The following is a 14,885-nucleotide window of genomic DNA, read 5'->3' as shown; positions in this document are numbered from 1 at the left end:
AATTAATTTGGGACTGGGAATCCCATTGCCGGCTCTTTTTGCAAAATTATTGGATAAGCGGATGAAGCCACTAGTCCATTGGTGAAAGTTGCCCAACAAGATTGAAAGATAAACACCACATACTTCCTCATGAGCTATAAAACATTGACACAAATCAGAGGTAATAAATTTTGAATTGTTTAAAGGTAGCACTCAAGCAATTTACTTTGGAATGGCGGAGAAATACCATGTAGTAGGTAGGTATGGTGGACACAAATGGCATAGTGTTGTTTGGCTCAAGGATTTGGATGCATGAGAAGTATTCCCTCTCGATACAAGGTTTAGGCTAGCAAGGCTATTTGAAACAAACACAAGGATGAACCGGTGCAGCAAAACTCACATAAAAGACATATTGTAAACATTATAAGACTCTACACCATCTTCCTTGTTGTTCAAACTCAATACTAGAAATTATCTAGACCTTAGAGAGACCAAATATGCAAACCAAATTTTAGCATGCTCTATGTATTTCTTCATTAATGGGTGCAAAGCATATGATGCAAGAGCTTAAACATGAGCACAACAATTGCCAAGTATCACATTACCCAAGACATTATAGCAATTACTACATGTATCATTTTCCAATCCCAACCATATAACAATTTAACGAAGCAGTTTCAACCTTCGCCATGAATATTAAAAGCTAAGAACACATGTGTTCATATGAACCAGCGGAGCGTGTCTCTCTCCCACACAAGTATTTATTCAAACAAAAACAAAAACAAGAAACAAACCGACGCTCCAAGAAAAGCACATAAGATGTGATGGAATAAAAATATAGTTTCAGGGGAGGAACCTGATAATTTGTCGATGAAGAAGGGGATGCCTTGGGCATCCCCAAGCTTAGATGCTTGAGTCTTCTTGAAATATGCAGGGGTGAACCACCGGGGCATCCCCAAGCTTAGAGCTTTCACTCTCCTTGATCATGTTGCATCATACTCCTCTCTTGATCCTTGAAAACTTCCTCCACACCAAACTTAGAACAACTCATTAGAGGGTTAGTGACAATAAAAACTAACATATTCAGAGGTGACACAATCATTCTTAACACTTCTGGACATTGCATAAAGCTACTGGACATTAGTGGATCAAAGAAATTCATCCAACATAGCAAAAGAGGCAATGCGAAATAAAAGGCAGAATCTGTCAAAACAGAACAGTTCGTATTGACGAATTTTATTAGGCCACCAGACTTGCTCAAATGAAAATGCTCAAATTGAATGAAAGTTGCGTACATATCTGAGGATCATGCACGTAAATTGGCTTAATTTTCTGAGCTACCTACAGGGAGATAGACCCAGATTCGTGACAGCAAAGAAATCTAGAACTGCACAGTAATCCAAATCTAGTACTTACTTTTCTATCAACGGCTTTACTTGGCACAATAAAACACTAAACTAAGATAAGGAGAGGTTGCTACAGTAGTAAAAAACTTCCAAGACACAAATATAAAACAAAGTACTATAGTAAAATAACACATGGGTTATCTCCCAAGAAGTTCTTTCTTTATAGCCATTAAGATGGGCTCAGCAGTTTTAATGATGCACTCGCAAGAAATAGTATTTAAAGCAAAAGAGAGCATCAAGAGGCAAATTCAAAACAAATTTAAGTCTAACATGCTTCCTATTCATAAGAATCTTGTAAATGAACAAGTTCATGAAGAGCAAATTGACAAGCATAGGAAGATAAAACAAGTGTAGCTTCAAAAATTTCAGCACATAGAGAGGTGTTTTAGTAACATGAAAATTTCTACAACCATATTTTCCTCTCTCATAATAACTTTCAGTAGCATCATGAGCAAACTCAACAATATAACTATCACATAAAGCATTCTTATCATGAGTCTCATGCATAAAATTATTACTCTCCACATGAGCATAGTCAATTTTTTTAGTTGTAGTGGGAGCAAATTCAACAAAGTAGCTATCATTATTATTCTCATCATCAAATATAGGAGGCATATTGTAATCATAATCAAATTTATCCTCCATAACAGGTGGTAACAAAAGACTACTATCATTATAATCATCATAAATAGGAGGCAAAGTATCATCAAAGAAAATTTTCTCCTCAATGCTTGGGGGACTAAAAAGATCATGAAAACCAGCTTCCCCAAGCTTAGAACTTTCTATATCATTATCAACAATGGTGTTCAAAGCGTTCATACTAATATTACTACCAGCATGCAAATAAGATTCCATAGGTTTTTTAATTTTCGCATCAAACAATCCATGTTTTAAATCAGGAAATAGCATAAGAAGCTCATTCTTGTCCATTATGCCAAACTAGTGTAAACAAGAAACAAAAAGATGAAATTGCAGGATCTAAAGGAAATAGCTTTGAGTACTTACGGCGCCGGAAAATAGCTTAGTAGCCGAGATCCGGAGTGTGAGTACCTTTTACCTTTCCTCCCCGGCAACGGCGCCAGAAAATAGCTTGATGTCTACTTCCCCCTCCTTTTCCTGTAGACAGTGTTGGGCCTCCAAGAGCAGAGGTTTGTAGAACAGCAGCAAGTTTTCCCTTAAGTGGATCACCCAAGGTTTATCGAACTCGGGGAGGAAGAGGTCAAAGATATCCCTCTCATGCAACCCCGCAACCACAAAGCAAGAAGTCTCTTGTGTCCCCAACACACCAAATAGGTGCACTAGTTCGGCGAAGAGATAGTGAAATACAGGTGGTATGAATATATATGAGCAGTAGCAACGGTGCCGAGAAAATAGCTTGCCTGGCGTGTAGTTGATGGTGGTAGTATTGCAGCAGATAGTAACACGATGAAACGAAGTAAACAAGCAGTAGTAACGCATCAGTATTTAGGAACAAGGCCTAGGGATTACACTTTCACTAGTGGACACTCTCAACATTGATCACATAACAGAATAGATAAATGCATACTCTACACTCTTGTTGGATGATGAACACATTGCGTAGGATTACACGAACCCTCAATGCCGGAGTTAACAAGCTCCACAATTAATGTTCATATTTTAGTAACCTTATAGTGTAAGATAGATCAAAAGACTAAACCAAGTACTAACATAGCATGCACACTGTCACCTTCATGCATATGTAGGAGGAATAGATCACATCAATACTATCATAGCAATAATTAACTTCATAATCTACAAGAGATCATGATCATAGCATAAACCAAGTACTAACACGGATGCACACACCGTCACCATTACATCGTGCGGGAGGAATAGAACTACTTTAATAATATTGCTAGAGTAGCACATAGATAAATTGTGATACAAACACATTGCAATCATAAAGAGATATAAATAAGCACCTCACTATGCCATTCATCAGTGAATAAGTATTCTGTGAAATATAGCCTAAGAGACCCACACGGTGCACACACTGTCACCTTTACACACGTGGGACAAGGAGTCTCCGGAGATCACATAGTAAAACTCACTTGACTAGCATAATGACATCTAGATTACAAGCATCATCATATGAATCTCAATCATGTAAGGCAGCTCATGAGATTATTGTATTGAAGCACATAGGAGAGAGATGAACCACATAGCTACCGGTACAGCCCCGAGCCTTGATGGAGAACTACTCCCTCCTCATGGGAGCAGCAGCGGTGATGAAGATGGCGGTGGAGATGGCAGCGGTGTCGATGGAGAAGCCTTCCGGGGGCACTTCCCCGCTCCGGCAGCGTGCCGGAACAGAGACTCCTGTCCCCCAGATCTTGGCCTCGCGATGGCGGCGGCTCTGGAAGGTTTCTGTAGTTTTCGTTGAACGTATCAGGGTTTTCGATCCAGGGGCTTTATATAGGCGAAGAGGCGGCGCAGGAGGGTCGAAGGGGCGACGACACCATAGGGCGGCGCGGCCAGGGCCTGGGCCGCGCCGGCCTATGGTCCGGGGGCCCGATGCCCCCCCTCCGGTCCTTCCCGGTGTTCGGATGCTTCCGGTGAAAATAGGAACTTGGGCGTTGATTTCGTCCGATTCCGAGAATATTTCGTTACTAGGATTTCTGAAACCAAAAACAGCAGAAAACAGGAACTGGCACTTCGGCATCTTGTTAATAGGTTAGTTCCAGAAAATGCACGAATATGACATAAAGTGTGCATAAAACATGTAGATAACATCAATAATGTGGCATGGAACACAAGAAATTATCGATACGTCGGAGACGTATCATTAGTCCACTATAAAATATATCAAGTAAATCATGCTTTTCCAAATCATGTCCAGGTCGAGCTCTGATAAGAGAGCAAAATCTCGCCCAAGCTTCATGCAATTTCTCTCCATCTTCCTGGTCAAAATTATAAATTCTTTGCAAAGCAATATGTTGAGCACTAGCAGGAAAGTATTTCCGAAAGAAAACATCAAGCAAACCACTTGGACTATCTATAGAATCAGGAGGCAAACTATTATACCAAGTTTTAGCATCATCCTTTAATGAGAAAGGAAAAAATTTAGCAACAAAATAAGTACGCATTGATGACCCACAAGTATAGGGGATCGCAACAGTCTTCGAGGGAAGTAAAACCCAAATTTATTGATTCGACACAAGGGGAGGTAAAGAATACTTATAAGCCTTAACAACTGAGTTGTCAATTCAGCTGCACCTGGAAAAGCACTAGTAACAGGGGTGATGTGAAAGCAGCAGTAATATGAGAGCGAGTAGTAATAGTAACACAACAGCAGAGTAGCAGTAATATGAGAGCAATGGCACCAGAAAATAGTTGATACTACTTCCAATGACATATAGGACGAGTATATGATGATGAGAGATGGACCGGGGTTCCCAGCTATCTAAACTAGTGGTAACTCTCCAATAACAAGTGTTGGGTGAACAAATTACAGTTGGGCAATTGATATGATTGAAATAGCATTAAGACAGAACATCAAGATTATTAATCATGTAGGCATGTTTTCCATATATAGTCATACGTGCTCGCAATGAGAAACTTGTACAACATCTTTTGTCCTACCAGCCGGTGGCAGCCGGGCCTCTAGGGAATCTATCGGAAATTAAGGTACTCCTTTTAATAGAGCACCGGAGCAAAGCATTAACACTCCGTGAAAACATGTGATCCTCATATCTAAGCCTTCCCCTCCAGTTGTCCCAATTTCTGTCACTTTGGGGCCTTTGGTTCCAGACATAGACATGTGCATACAACTTGTAGATACAATCTAAGCAATAAGTATAGAGCTTAAATCTAAGATCATACCACTCGGGCCCTAGTAACAAGCATTAAACACAACAAGATTGCAGCAACAATAACTTCACAAACTTTATAGATAGACTAATCATAATGTAACAATCCATCGAATCCCAACAAACACAACACCGATTACATCAGATGAATCTCAATCATGTAAGGCAGCTCATGAGATCATTGTATTGAAGTACATGGGGGAGAGAATACCAACTAGCTACAGCTAGAACCCGTAATCCATGGGGGAACTACTCACGGAGCATGATGGAGGTGGTGGCGTCGATGGAGATGGCTTCCGGGGGCACTTCCCCGTCCCGGCAGGGTGCCGGAACAGAGATTCTGTCCCCCGAATTGGAGTTTCGCGATGGTGGCGGCGCCCCTGGAGTCTTTCTGGAGTTTCGTCAATTGGTATCGCGTTTTTAGGTCGAAAGGGGTCTTATAGGCGAAGAGGCGGCGCAGGAGGGTGCCTGGGGGTCCCACACAGTAGGCCGGCGCGGCCAGGCCTGGGGCCGCGCCGCCTTATTGTGTGGTGGGCCTCTAGCCCGCCTCCGACTCTCCTTCGGTGTTCTGGGGTCTTCCGGGAAAAATAAGATACTGGGTCTTCGTTTCGTCGAATTCCGAGAATATTGCCCGAACAGCATTTCTGGAACCAAAAACAACAGAAAACATGAACTGGCACTGTGGCATCTTGTTAATAGGTTAGTTCCGGAAAATGCATAAAAACATTATAAAGTGTGAGCAAAACATGTAGGTATTGTCATAAAACAAGCATGGAACATCAGAAATTATAGGTACGTTGGAGACGTATCACGCATCTTAACATCATCAGAAAACAAGCTACTTAAAGTAGAAAGCTCATTCATGTGCTCTACAACACTTTCTTTTTCAGTACCACAAAAAGGTGTTTTCTCAACAATAGATATATGAGATAAATCAAGAGAAAAATCATAATCTTTATCCTTAATGTTTATAGGAGATGTGGCAAATTTAGGATCAGGAGACAGTTTATATCTAACAGTATGTTGTGCAAGAAGCCTTTTAATATTACTTGTACCAGTAGTAGCATTGCATTTATCAATAAAATCATCATCAAGTTCCACATAATCTTCATCAAGGTCATCAGACTCAGGTGAATTAACAGGTGTAAAAGTATTTTCATTAGGAGTTTCAGTATTTTCAATTTGTCTAGACCTAGCAATTGTAGCATCTAGAAAAGATCCTAATGAACCATCATTATCAAGCACAGTAGAAGCATCATCAAAATTATCAGAGGAATTTTCAGTTTCAGCAGAAGTACCAACACGTGAAGCTTGTGGTGGTGAAACAAGTTGACTTATCACAGATGGTGAATCAAGAGCAGCAGAGGTACTCAGAGTTGTACCTTTTCTTGTAGTGGATGGTAATATGGTGACTTTAGTATCGCGAGGTTTACCCATGATGGAGAATTTGCAGCGAACAATATCAATTCAGGTGAACTTGCAAATAAAGCTATGCTCCCCGGCAACGGCGCCAGAAAATAGTCTTGATGACCCACAAGTATAGGGGATCGCAACAGTCTTCGAGAGAAGTAAAACCCAATTTATTGATTCGACACAAGGGGAGCCAAAGAATATTTGTAAGCCTTAACAGCGGAGTTGTCAATTCAGCTGCACCTGGAAATAGACTTGCTTGCAAGAGTTTATCAGTAGCAACAGTTTTATAGCAGTAGCAGTAGTGAAATATAAGCAGCAGTGTAACAAAGACATCAGTAGTGATTATAGTAAACAGCAGGATTAAAATACTGTAGGCACAGGGATGGATGAACGGGCGTTGCATGGATGAGAGAAACTCATGTAACAATAAAGATAGGGCATTTGCAGATAGTAATAAAACGGTATCCAAGTACTAATCAATCAATAGGCATGTGTTCCATATTTAGTCGTACGTGCTCGCAATGAGAAACTTGCACAACATCTTTTGTCCTACCAGCCGGTGGCAGCCGGGCCTCCAGGGAATCTACTGGAAATTAAGGTACTCCTTTTAATAGAGCACCGGAGCAAAGCATTAACACTCCGTGAACACATGTGATCCTCATATCACTGCCTTCCCCTCCGGTTGTCCCAATTTCTATCACTTTGGGGCCTCGGGTTCCGGACAGCGACATGTGTATACAACTTGCAGGTAAGATCATAAAACAATGAATATCATCATGAAACAATAACATGTTCAGATCTGAGATCATGGCACTCGGGCCCTAGTGACAAGCATTAAGCATAACAAGTTGCAACAATATCATAAAAGTACCAACAACGGATACTAGACACTATGCCCTAACAATCTTATGACTATTACATGATCAATCTCATCCAATCCCTACCATCCCCTGCAACCTACAGCGGGGGAATTATTCACACATGGATGGGGGAAACATGGATGGTCGATGGAGAGGCGTCGGTGGTGATGATGGCGACGATCTCCTCCAATTCCCCGTCCCGACGGAGTGCCAGAACGGAGTTTCTGGTCCCGAGACGGAGTTTCGCGATGGCGGCGGTGTTCTGGATGGTTTCTGGCGACTTCGACTTCCCGTCTCGCGTTTTTAGATCAGAACCCTTAAATAGTCCAGAGGGGGGCGTCAGAGGCTGGCCGAGGCGGCCTCACCATAGGGCGGCGCGCCCCCCTCCTAGGCCGCGCCGGCCCATGGTGTGGGGGCCGTGGGCCCCCCTGGCCTGCCCTTCTGGCTCCGTGAATCTTCTGGAAAAATAAGCCCTTCGACATAAATTCCGGGGATTTTCCTGAAAGTTGTATTTCTGCACAAAAACGAGACACCAGGGCAATTCTGCTGAAAACAGCGTTAGTCTGTGTTAGTTGTATCCAAAATACACAAATTAGAGGCAAAACAATAGCAAAAGTGTTCGGGAAAGTAGATACGTTTTGGACGTATCAGGGTGTGCTCACCCGTAGAAATTTCAGCTCCTGTTTCAGGGTTGATGACGACACAGGCTTGATGGTGAGCCAATCGTCTGGCGGTCAAGGGGATGGTGTCGTTGTGTTTGCTGATGCTTTCTTCATAAGAGGAGTACTTGATACCGCACACGAAGGGAGGAGCGTTCGAACCGAGCTCGTGCCTGGTGTCGCAGTCGAGGCAGTAGTACGACATTAGATCCGATGACTTAGAGTCATCAGACCCGATGGACATGGTGGACATGGTGCGGTGTGATGGTGATGATGGTGAACCGGAGACGACGTAATCGACGTCAGTGATGCAGCGGTTGTTGAAGTGGCAGCCGGTAAATCAACCATGGTTGGTGATGAAGCGGTGGACGTGGCAGTCGATGAAGTCACGACTGCTGCAGGACCCGAAGTGATCCGGTCCGGAAGCCGTAGAACGCCACCAGCACTGATGTTGAGGTGGACGCTCCCGAACGTCATGTCCATCCCGCTGTGCAGGCCCAAGAAGGCCGAGCGCAATGCGAAGGCGTGGGGGTGTACTCGAAGGACCCGAAACGGATCGAGCCCTCCAAGATCGGCGATGACGATGCCGATGGTGATGGCGATGCCGGCGAAGGTGTAGCCGACACGATCGGAATAGCCGATGATGTGACTTGAACTAGCAGGTTTCCCAAGACGGCGCCAATTGACGAGGGGCTCCTCGGCAATGCCCACCGTGAGGGGCTTAGGGTTGACGAAATCCTGAAGGTTAGCACAAGACATCGGACAAAAGGTGAGATTTACCTAGGTTCGGGGCCCTCGATGAGATAAAACCTTACTCCTGCTTGTCTGATCTTGATTTATCGATGAAAAAGTTACAATGGGGCAGCCGATAGACTGCGTTGCGGTGAACTCGTCGGAAGGAAAGGTTTTAGGGTTTGGTGTATGCGGGGTTGTGTGGGTTGAATCGGTGTCCTCCGGCATGCCCTCTCCTGGCCTTTATATAGGAGGTCAGTTCCCGAAAGTCTTGCCCGGATTCAACTATATGTTACAATGAGATCTAATCTATCATTTCCTTATTCGACGTTTCCTTGCTTTGTCAATCAAGAATCTGTCTCCTTCTATCTTTCCACCGTTGCAACCGACGTATTGATCCATCTCGGTTTGTGTTCCTCTGCATAAATAAGTGCGACGTAGAGATGGAATACATCGCACTTATTTATGCAGAGGAACACAAACACGAATAGTTCTGCACATAAACTGTAGACTGTCGGTAATCTACATTTCTCTGCCCTGACCGTCAGTCATCACAATATAGTTATAACACATAGAGGAGTGATCGGCCATGCATAATTATAAAGAAGTACGGAGTACTCAACAACAGTTGATCAACCCACTGATATGGAACAATATCCGATTATTTAGAAAGTATGTAAAGGCAACAAGCAGAAGCAGAGAAGCCAGGACCTTTGATAAGGTCATTGGCCAAACCAGTGAGATCTACGGAGCATCTTGGCGCATGTCATCGTCCATGTAGAGGTAGTTGTCCATATAATAACGCTTCTCGACATTGCGGACGAGATAATCTTCCAGCTCCCAGTGGCAAGCACAAGGGGAATACCTACGAGTTCCACGCGCGGGGAACTCTTTGGGCAGCGTAGTCGTCCCATCCCTGAAGTGGTAGGCGCCGAAATGACCACGCCGTTGCAGAAAGTAGTTGAGGTACACCGAATTGGCGGCGATCTTGGGGAACTTCTTGGTGGAGACCATGACGGTGTGTGTCGTGCTGAGGAAGGCTGCCTTGTCGTCACCGACGCCGCTCTGCATCACCAGCCGCCTCCCCACGATGTCCACCTCGAACACCTCCACGCAGCATTGTCGACCGCGCCACTTGAATATCTTTGTCTCGTCGTAGCCACCTCCTTCGACCAGGTTGGAACTAACCATGTAGCGCACCATGAGCATCCGGCCTTGGGATCGGATGAGGAAAGAGGAGATTTTTGTCTTCACCGGGGGGTCCTCCTTGAGGAGAAACGTAATCATAGGCCATCCAGCCGCCGAGCTCAGGTCCACCGTCATTATCGCGCCGGCCGTCGTCGTGAAGTAACATCGCCCTCCGATGGTCACCGGGGACTGGACTAGTGTGACTTTGCCGGCGCACCCGCACACCCAATTCTCGTCGCCAGGCTTGGCGCAGACGATCGGACACCACCCCACTCGGAGACAGAGCACAAGGGTCCTCGGAGACGTCGAGTCATCGATGCCCGCACCATTGATCTTGGATGGGTCCAACAGGGACTGGCTCGACGAGAAGGATGAGGAGCCGCATATCATAGAGGGCATATTCACAACCCGGTCGATCCTGAGGGGTGGGAATCGACTGAATGCGCCGGTGAGCGGGTTGAGGAGACCGATGTGGTCGGTGGCCTTGTTGGCAAGGACGAGTAGACCGTCTGCAGTGCCTAGTTGGTGGTGGGTGATGAGCTCATGAAAGTCGATGTTGGCGCGGTCACCGGTGGCGATGTTCAGCAGGGTGCGGCCGGTCCGGGCGCCACAACGGTTGAGCACGATCCAGTTGCGAGGGCGGAACCGGGCGTCCATCCCGTCGCCCATGTGAGGGTTGTCGGTGCAGTCGCGCCAGGGCTTACACGCGGCCCGAAAGCGGAGGTACTCCGCAACGTCGAAGTTAAGCAGACGGCTGGCAATGTCCTCGACGAGATCAGTTGGCAGGTTCTTCCAGTCCCGCGACTTCCTAGCGGCACGTGTCCGTTTGGCCACGGGCTGGCTCTCAGTCGGCTGCGACGTCATCTTATTCAGAAAAATGTAGTACTCCACCCTATTGCGCAATGCGGGTCAATCCTGCAGACATTTAGAAACACACTCGTACATCGTAAGCAAAATTGATATACATGTACTCAAGTAGGAAAATTTACTACAGAGGCCATTGATTCATTTTTTATCTTGCATACTGTTTTGTAACCATATACGAAGGAATAATACGGTTTCTAGACTTAAAATGTAAATAGATTCTTAAGAAAGAATGGTCAAGGCAACGAAATTCCGCAATTATACAAATACAAAAAAGGATAACCTACTATACTTAAACATATCTAGATCCCGAAAAATTACCAAATCCGGGGGGAAAAGTATGTCCTCTTATTTAGGTAATTATTCTTATCATTTGATGTCCGCAAACTATGGCTTGGTGAAACCATTATTTTCCCCTCTAAGATGTGAATTTGGAAGACTTCAAATAACATATAGTGACGAAGTGGCTCATCTATTGTGGTGTGGAGTTCAGAAATAACAAGGAGCGGGTACACAGATCTACCCCTTAATAAGGCAAGTATACTTCGATAGATCTAGATATAGGAAAATTACCAAATATGGGTTAGTAACGCAAGTATACTTCGATAGATCTAGATCTAGGAAAATTATCAAATATGGGCCAATAAATCAATCGTCACAGTTTGATGTACAATCTTTCTTCCCGAAAGCAACGACGCTGAAATTGGAAAAAATTTAAGAACAAAGGAGTTGGGTTTGGGGGGGGGGGGGTGAGAGAGAAGTAGGATGTGCCTGCTTAGGAGTGATGCCAGCAGGAGGCCCGCACGAAGACGCTCGGCTCCTCCCCATAGGAACTCGCGGCGGAGAGCGGCAGTGGTCGGTGACTTCTTCTCTTGTATGTCCTTTACGCAAAGCAATCTATGGCGGCCGGCTGTCGGTGGTGGTTGGCGACGACGGCGTGAAGAAAGGCGGCGGCGGAGCCACGGGGGGCTGATTGAGTGGGGATTTAGGGTTTCAACCCGATTTGGGGAACTTATACACATGGCTGCGGGGACTATCTCCTGATTTCGAAAAAATGCAGAGTCTTTTTTCGCAAAAAATCTGCGCGTGAATCTCCAGCGGTATCCGATGGGTGGGATTGAGTCCTGGCGCCATAACGTCCTCTCGGTGTCTTTATCAATCACACAGCGAGTCCCCCACCGAATAGAGAGATCTTTTGCAAAAAAAATAAACTATGCCGGTAGGCACATATATTCCCACAAAAAAGGTAAGCCCAAGTAGCCCATAGTTCGGTTCCCTCGGCCCACCTTGAGATACAGAGGCGAGGGTCATACTCCCTCCATACCGGATAATAAGGCAAATTTTCTCATAGAAGGCAAACCGAATTATTAGGCAATTAGCAGAATTTACTCTCCTCAATTACTGTACAGCATGAGGTGGTTTCCTACCTTTCCTCTCGTCCTTTCCTTTTCTCTACCGCGCGACTTGCCTTCGGCCAATACATGCACGATTTCTACTCCATGTAGGGAGCGCCTGTGGGCCTAAACAGATGGTTCAACTCCTCTAATTACTCCCGCTAATGGACTACCGAAGCAAATCTCAACCAATCAACGTTTGCCTTAATCCTGCTGCGCCAGGTTAATTGCCTTTTAATCTGGTATGGAGGGAGTAACTTTGTTGCTGCATGGTTAATTATGAGTAGAGAAAACGGGATGCTTCTATTTAGGGGCACGCTAGCCGTCGGTCGCCCGATACGGGGCCAAAAAATCGGTTGCTTCCGTGATGGTTGGATCAGGATCCCACGCTAGCAATTAATCCATCTCCCCTCACGTCGCTTTCTCATCTACTGTTCAATATCAGGTGTCAGGTCGCTTTGCCACTCTACTTTGCTTTCCGGGTGGACTTGGCTTTCCGGGTGGAGATGGTGTGCTGCTGGGCATCTGGTAAGACAACCGTGGTTAAAGTTGAGTTTTTACAACAACATTCTAGTACTAGTATAATAGTTCTACAAAAAAATAGGTGTTTACAACAAATAGTCAATAATGATTTTAATAAAAACAAATTTGAACATTTACAATAAAATCACTAATATATTTACAACAATAACTAAAAATAAATACAATAAAAAATTAGGTGTTTACAATAAATAGTAAACAATGATTTCAATAAAAACAACAACTTCATATATTTACAATAAAACCACTGATACAATAATAATTAAAAATAAATCCAATAAAAATGCTGGGTGTTTACAACAAATAGTAAACCAAGATTTTAACAAAAATCCAAATTTTTATATCTTTACTATGAAATCACTAATGTATTTACAACAATAATTAAAAATAAATCTAACAAAAACGTTGGTTGTTTACAACAATAGTAAACAAAATCAAGAAAAAATCTCAAACTAATATTTCTAGTGCCAAAATATCTTTACAACAAATATCCAATATATTTCCAACAAGATATTAACAGCAAAATCAACATTTTTTTATGTGGATGTTTACAATACCAGAGCTTCATGCCAAAAAAATATTTTTACAATAAATCAGCAACATATTTACAACATTAATTAACAACAAAAACAACAAATTATTGGGGTCAGGGTGGTGCCACAGCCAAGCACATAGAGGCGCCGAGCGCGCTCACCGGAGCTGGGGGCACAGATAGATGAGGAGCAAAGGCACACTCGCCGGGAGGAGCAGAGGTGGCACGCTCGCCGTTGGCGGCAGAGAGCGAGCTCGCCGGAGGTGGGGGCGCAGCTGGATGGGGCGCAAAAGGCGCACTCGCCGGGAAAGAGCTGGAGCGGCGCGCTGGACGGGAAGGAGATGGGGAGGCGCTCGCGCCGGGGGAAGGAGTAGGGGCGACGAGCTCATCGGGGAGGAGCTGGGCGACACGCTCGCCGGGGAGAAGCTTGGGCGGCGAGCTCACCGGGAGAAGATCAGGGGCGGCGTTGTGCTGCTTCTGTACGTGGGAGCGGAGAGATAGAGGATGAAGACGGATTTTAGTAGCCAGCGTGAGGATAAGGCAAGGTGAGTCCCACCCACGTGCGGGTCGCAACTCGATCGGAAGTAACGACCGATTTCTGAGCTCGATCGGTGGGCTGATGGGAAGCGTTTTCCTTCTATTTAACTAAGAATATTTTTTTGTTTTACCTTATGGATTTTGTATGCCCCTCTTATATTCTGCAGGACTACATACGTGACATGGTTTCCATTGCTTGTAAATTTTGGAGCACGATCATTGTCAGCTAATAGAGTGATTACTAGTTTTGTTCTTCATCATGTTTCCTTTTTTTATTATTCTGGATGCTGCATGTATCTGCAACATGTTTCCACATTCTGGTATCATTTTCGTTTGAACTAAATTTTCTCTTAATTGATTACCTTTGATTTTGGCTCGTGTTTTCTGTGGCTACTAAAGTTGTGTGTGATTAGTTAAATGCCTTGGTATACCGTATGTTAATTTGATTTCTCTTACGTGTAAACTATGTCTGTAATTTATGCAGAGAAGATCGGGTTTTGATCATTAATTGACCGAGTGCGACTCAACTGCTATTTTTGTGTACTGCTGAAACCTAAAACGATGTTTGTTGTCTTATTTTCCTGTTTAGTAGCTTCTGGGCATTTAGGCTGGCCTTGCACGGTACTTTAGTTTAAGGTTCCATGTGAGCAATTTCTACAAATAATACTAGGCATTGTAATCGAGTATTGATTTAAATAGCAGTTAGTACGCAATTGCTGCTTATAAGAGGTACATTATTCAGTTTTGCATAGGTGTAGATTCGAGCTTTAGTCTTTCATTGTTTTTATGTACTATATAGAGTCGTGTGAAACCATTAAACACATTTTCTTCTAGTGCCAATTTGCGAGAACTATATGGTCAGTCATCCAAATAGCGTCTACCCTGTATCCTCTGACTAGTGTGGCCAATGTCTTTGGCAATTGGCTTCACGGTATCGTTTCAAGGTTCACG

Source organism: Lolium rigidum, chromosome 4, assembly GCF_022539505.1.
Source record: "Lolium rigidum isolate FL_2022 chromosome 4, APGP_CSIRO_Lrig_0.1, whole genome shotgun sequence".
NCBI classification, from domain to species: Eukaryota; Viridiplantae; Streptophyta; class Magnoliopsida; order Poales; family Poaceae; genus Lolium; species Lolium rigidum.
Note: the sequence above shows the minus strand (reverse complement) of the source record.